Below are 7,006 nucleotides of genomic sequence, written 5' to 3'. Positions count from 1 at the left end.
TGGTGATATGGATGAAAATGACTGATAAAATTTATTCCACCTATCATCACAACATAAATTATACCAGTAATTGTTATTTAATGGAAATGTCTTGGCCAGTTGGGAAACTGAAGACGTGTCTTATTAGTTATAATAATCTGTGTCTCGGAACAAGCCCTCATCACAGTTAAAAATCTTCCCATATACTTGCAATGTAGCAACTCAGAGCAAATCCATTCCAAAATGATTTCGAAGAATACAAAAAAAAGGTTGTCCTCAGCCTGAAAAAAAACCCAAATTAATTAAAACAAACCTTTTTGAGATTGTCTACCTTTTATCCCCCCAAAGAGTATGAATGACAAACTGTTCAGATATGAATTTTGATTTTGCAGAATTTTAGTAAATCATGAACAAAAGAGATACAGAAAGAGGACAAGGAAGCCAGCGCCATGGTTTGTGACACGTAAAAGTGCACCCAGGACATACGGAATAACAGAGGAAAATCTGACAGACCTACGAGAAAAACTATGGGAGGATGTAGCCAACATGAAAACTTCTCCAATCAGAGAAGAATACTTAGAAAAGAAGGGACTGACAGATAACATGCTCGCTAGTCTTCAACAAAGTGCTGGAGAGGACTTTCAGTGGAAATATAAGTAAGTACCGGTACTGTAATTTATTGACTTTGTAAATGTTAAGAATCACAATATATTACTTGAAAGCCAAATGTTTTTTTAATTAAATTAGATTAATTAAAACTTATTAGCAATATGATCAGTCTACGCGAAAGTTAAAAATTTTTACAGGACAAAATGTCTGGTAAAAATAAAATTTTCACCAGACCAAGCAATTTCTTACCAGACCGACTTTTTTCCTTTAAAGATATATATGCTGTATTAGTGTTTTATTGCTAAAGAAATAAATATGTGTGGTGTCTCATCAAGTTACATAAGTTATGTAATTTCTGCAATTAAGTTAATCCTACTCCATCACTTTCGGAAGTTATGGAATATCCTTTTGTAAAAATAATTTTCTCTCCGAGTCGGATATCAAACCGCCTCTAATTGAAATATTCATGAACAAGTGGTCTTGCATGCTTACAGCAAACAATGCTATGGTCCAATCTCGTGAATGAGCTGAAAAGCGTGATGGTCTACTACGTTTTCACTACAAACACGTGGCTGGAAAGCCAATTTACATTTTCTAAAAACCTGTTTTAGAAAAATAGGAAGAATAGTTACTAATTGAGAATTCCCATGCTCACATTAACAAACAAATGCAATTTTTCTTGTTAGCATACTGTATGTTTCGAAGTTGTACACATTGTAAACATTGTCAATACGTGAGCACATCTCAGAGTTAGTTGCTTTTTGTACCGAGGAATATATAGTCACGTAAAATTGTCTTTTCACTGTCAGTAGAGCACGTGGAAATTGTAAACAAAGAACTGTACAATAGAGTGGGGAAAACTCTTATTTTTATCATTGTTCATTTGTATGCAAATGTTAGCATGGGATTAGTAGATAATAATGTACTTAATGCATTAAGCATGTAAATGCTTGGGAAATGCACCACGTCTTTCTGAGAGCGATTTAAAAAACTAGCCTGTTCGAAAAACACATGTAGTATTTATGTACTGAGTAGTAACCCATAAATGCATTAAATACAACTCATTGAGCTGATTGGTCGATTTGTCAGTCTTGTTGGTTCCTCGCTGAACAGACGTCACAAAAAATAGTTTCCTCGACCTGATGATTCTCGTGATGCTTTTCCCGCGCACATGCGCAGATCCAACATAAACGTCAGTCCTTTATAAATATGCATGAGAATATCGTGTTCTTTCCCGACCAGTACTTTGTTAATACCGAATAATATTTCGTCGAATTTGCGAGAATGCTTCATTTTTGATAGCTTATCATACTTCAGAAATTTTGTTTGGTTTTAGCTGTGCAAAAATACTGTTTAACACGGCATACATATCTTTAAATCCATACATCATTATGATACTGAGATTGAGAGAGTGGGTGGGATGGGGTTAATTCTCACAGTGAAATTTAACCTTAAATAAATTCAGAGTGAAGTGGACAAGTTAATTATTTATAATTTTCCTTTGTAAAAGGTATCTATTTATACAATTGCATGCATTTTTTTCTTCATATTTGACTTATACAACATACACCATATCAAATATTTTCTTAAATTTAATATGCACTTTCAATGCATATTTATTTTTCCTGAAACAACTCATTATGGTTACTCAAGTTCAATGATCATTTGAAAAAAATTTCCCAACCGAATTTACGTATGAACTATCTAAATATTTTCCCAACTAAATCTATATATGAGCTATCTAAAGATCTCTAACCCTTGACAGAGAAAATTAGAATTGGAATAAAAACGATCATGACAGCGTTGTAATACATAAAATATAATCAGGTATTACTGTTAAATTGGTCAAATAAAGGATATTTGTGGGGAATTGGACCATGTGTACCTCTTAATTTAGATTTATTCGGCCTTATTTTTTACCGGACATTTGGTCCTGTATACTGAAATTTTTTACCGACCCGACCTAAATTTTAACGGTAAAAACCGACGGTCCGGTGACTTTCGCATAGACTGTACGATACAGGATTAAAACATAAAAAAAAGTTAATTTAAAAAAGTTAATGTCAAAAGTGACATATGTGGTATAAAGTAAGAAATCCAATATGTTTATATTTCTAAATAATTTTACAGCACAAAAAGAACAGGTGTACTGGCAATAAAGCTTGGCTTAATACCACAGTGGAACAAGGAAGGCAAGAAAGTGTTGTGTACAGTCTTACAGGTTTGTATTAACCACATATGCTACCTTTCTTAAATTCACTACTGTGACACTACATTAACAGGTGATTTAAAAGTAAGCTATATTCAAAGAAGAAGGTATGGTTTCCATACAAATTTTGCCCTGTGATTTTCTAAAAAATGAAACTGGTGTAAAATTTAAAAACTCGTGCTTTTTAAATAATTGAAATTCAATGCAGAAAAATCATATAAGTCATTTTTCTCACACGTGTTTTGAAATGCTTATTATGACGTCATAAACATGTGCATTTTCCCGTATTTTCTTAAAAAGTTGCAGAAGACACCAATTTTCAATGGAATTTTCTTTCAGATAACATTGTCCACAGGCATCGCCCACAAAGATCTTGAGATATGTGATTTATTATTGAATTTTGCACAAAATATCAAAAAATTAACTTGGGCGACGGCTGTGGACACTGTTTTCTAAAGGAAAATATCCCTGAAATATGCCATTTTGAGGCTTTTCTGTTGAAAATCGAGAAATGCTTCACATTCATGACGTCATATTTGCAGAATGGTAAACCTTCATGCCATATTCTTTCCTGATTAATCAGAGTCATTTATTTAACTAATATTTAAGCCAGTTTCAAAACTTTTTGATGTCATTACATTTTTAGGGCGCAATAAAGCTAAAACAATACCTTCTTCTTTTAATCATTCTAAGACTGAAGTCTTAATTGAATTGCTTATTCTCCTATAAAATCAACATTTGTGATATTAATTCCTTCAACAGAAAAAAAAAATTGGCATTGCATTTTCTGTTCTGAGAAAGTATAAAATGATATGATCATGATGTTGATGATAGCTTATTTTGTCAGGTAATAGATAACCATGTGATAAGATACACACCCCCAGAAGAGTTTCAGAAAACACAAGGATTCCATCCCTGGTTCCCGCGGGACGTAGGATCTATAGTGGTCGGTGCTCTCTCTTGTAGTCCTCTGCTGGTAATTACTAATTATCTAATTAGTCCCATAAGCATCGCAAAAGCAGTACACACAGTGTCTGATTATTGCTGTAAATTTTCAGCAAAAATTGTTAATTTTATCAATGAAATCCTTTAAAAAGTATTATATAATAATGAAAACAGTTGTGTTCATAATTATGCATGAGAACTGACAAAAAATTCATCTGCATTACATATTATGTCATCGTCGCAAGCCACGGGTTTTGTGTCCATTCTATTTGTGGAAATAGAATGGACACAAAACCCGTGGCTTGCGATGATGATATATGTATGAGGGGGAAAATTTACTTGTAGCTTTTCATCTCCTACAAGTAATATTCTGTAGAAGCAGAAATATTCATGGGGGATTAAATTTTATTTTACAGTTTATTTCCTTGTTTATACTGGTAAGCACAATTATCAACGAAAATAAATCCCACACAAACCTTCAGCATGACAATAAACTGCATTAGTTTAATTTCAAAATAACAAAATTTTATGTCCACAAAAACTTTTTAGACAACAAATCAACGAAATTTTATGCTCACAAAAATTTGTGTTTCTACAGTATTCAGTATGTTAATCTACATTGAAGAGGTTTAACTACATGATGAAAATCATTTTGGATATAAAGATCTAATTAATATAAATATGATATTAATTTATGTATATACATTTTTTTTAGAACTTTAAATTATATGTGATTAAGCAACAACAAAAATGATTGGTTGTTGGAAAATTATTGAAGAAAAAGGAAAATTCAGTGGTGGTCTCAATCCCCTGATCTTTGATTTGCCAAACAATTCTTTAAATGCTTTGAATGTCCTCTCTTTAGTTCACCAAACAGTACAATCACTTATTCCTGGAGGCTGGGGTTGCTCCAAAGAGAAAATTAACCAGATTTTTGATATCTCCAGAATGCAGGATTGCTCCAGGTAGAATTTTCATGAGAATGTTTTAATTTAATGTTTTAAATCACTCCTTTTAAACTCCTACTAAGACAAAACAATGTGAAAAGCTGCAGAGATTGACTCTTCAGAGTTTATGCAATTCCCATCTGTCTTGAAATCACAGTATGCATCTATGTTCTAAGGTAAATTATTTTGCATCAGGTCTTTTTATACTTTTTTATAAACTCGGCCTCATCCACAATCAGATTGTGTTGAATATTCATGATGATTACAACTTATATTTTCTTGACAAGTGTCAATCTCAAAAATTTTGAACGAATAAAATTTAAATTAATGAAATCAACTGTATCATTTCACAGAAAAATTGCTTAACATGCTTTTTTTTCAACAGGAACCAGACTTAGAGCAGATCATTTTAGAGTTGATGATTATGTTGACTGTAGTGCTAAAACGTAAGTTCATGTGTAATCATATAAACTAAACAGATACTAGGATTCACAGTATATACATACTAAGTGTAGTAATTTTTTTTAAAGAGTGGATCGAAATCCTTAAGATAATATCTTTTTTGCACAAAAAGTAATGTAGAGGTATGGAAGGAAACTTCAAAAACTTCAAAATTTCACTTCAGTGCTCAAGTGGTGACTATATTTCATTTTGATTGTTTTAGGATTGGACATGCGTTTCAAGGTGTGGTGAAGAGGTGGGGGTTCAAAGGTCAAAGTGCATCTCACAGAGGAGGGAAAAACTGGCGCAAGGCAGGGGCCATGGGCGGAGGAAGGGTCAGTAATTGAGACCACTAATTTCAAATCCTTTTGGCTGCAATTATACATACAAAACTGATACTAAACAATTATTTTCTTATCATTTAGAAGAAATAGATCTGTAGAACATGTAAACCTCATCCAAACTAAAGTTGCATTTATATTGCAACTGTTAGAAAAAAATGTACCTTTCTTCTCTAAACTTATGTTTTATCTTACAGCTACATGTACATAATAATTAAGATCTCATTGTTTAAAGACTTAAGTTCTCTATCTCATTTTTAGTAACTCTAAAAAAAATTCTGAAACAGTTGAAAAGTTCTGAACAATTGTCAGTGAGTTTTGATAAAAGTATCTTGAATACTAGTAGTTACAAGTACTTTGAAACTGATCTAAACTCAAAGTAGATTATTAATAAGGTCAAGATCACAAGAAAGGTTAAGGGTACAATGCTACAAATATATGTATTAGTGGATAAGTTTTGGTTAAAATACATTGAATAGTTTCTTAGAAACTGAGACAAACTCCTAAAGGGTAAGAGACAGGAAATTGTAAAGGACAGAAGACAGACATGACAAACACTATAATATATCCTGGCAATATTCATGACACGGCTTAAAACATTTAAAGTTTTGTATCAATTTGATGATTTGCATGTATTTTCAGTCACAAGCTGGAGTGAGGCCTGGTAAGAAGATGCCAGGTCACATGGGAATGGATTGGAACACACAGAGAGGGCTAAAGGTAAAACTGCAGGCTGGATGTCAATATAGATCATTTCAGTATCTGTATTTCACAATTTTAATCTGGGATACTTTTTTTCCTCCAATTTCTGCATTGGTATATGAAAATAGTAATAATTCAGCAAGCCAGTTATACATGTGTATTTACACAGTACATTATATAATTATAAGAATGAAAAAAAAATTAGGTATCTTGTTGGCCCTTGCTTTTTGACAATATTTGCTTATGATAATTATCTGAACATTTCTGTTTTCATAGATTGTGAGGATGGACACAAAATATGATGTGATTTATGTGAAGGGGATAGTTCCAGGCCCAGACCACTGTTATGTGAGAGTGATGGACACTTCATTAAGAAACAGGAGGCACGAAATGATGAAAATTCCCCCCAATCTGCCCCACTAGGTTTGAGGAGTCAGCCAAAGACTTGCCGAGTGAAATTATTTCCAAGGACCTTTATGATTTCAGAGACCCTACTATATCATTTGATAAAGAATAAATAAATTTCTGTTTGAAAATGAATAAGCATTTTTTGGAAATTTGTTTTTTTAGCTCACCTGAGCTGAAAGCTCAAGTGAGCTTTTCTGATCACCCAATGTCCGTTGTCCGTCTGTCTGTTTAAGGAATGTTTTTTAGTTTTGTGTGAGTTATTGGTGTGTGAATCACACAGACTTGTCACGTAGGCATATTTCATGAAGCGCGCTAGCGCTTCATGAAAAATATGCCTATGTGCAAGTCTGTGTGATTCACACACCAATAATTCACACTAAACTGAAAAACATTCCTTATATTTACATTTTACCTGTTTGGATGCA

At 32.8% G+C, this 7,006-nt stretch overlaps 1 pseudogene; it reads left to right on the top strand.

The window, feature by feature from the left end:
- Window positions 1-366: 366 nt before the first annotated feature.
- Window positions 367-6,716, top strand: LOC134266659 (large ribosomal subunit protein uL3m-like; annotated as a pseudogene).
- Window positions 6,717-7,006: the final 290 nt, after the last annotated feature.

The sequence above is a fragment of the Saccostrea cucullata genome, unplaced genomic scaffold (assembly GCF_032062105.1).
Source record: "Saccostrea cucullata isolate Sc308-1 unplaced genomic scaffold, CSIRO_AGI_Scuc_v1 ctg14297, whole genome shotgun sequence".
NCBI classification, from domain to species: Eukaryota; Metazoa; Mollusca; class Bivalvia; order Ostreida; family Ostreidae; genus Saccostrea; species Saccostrea cuccullata.
Note: the sequence above shows the minus strand (reverse complement) of the source record. Positions and strands in the feature narration are given on the sequence as shown.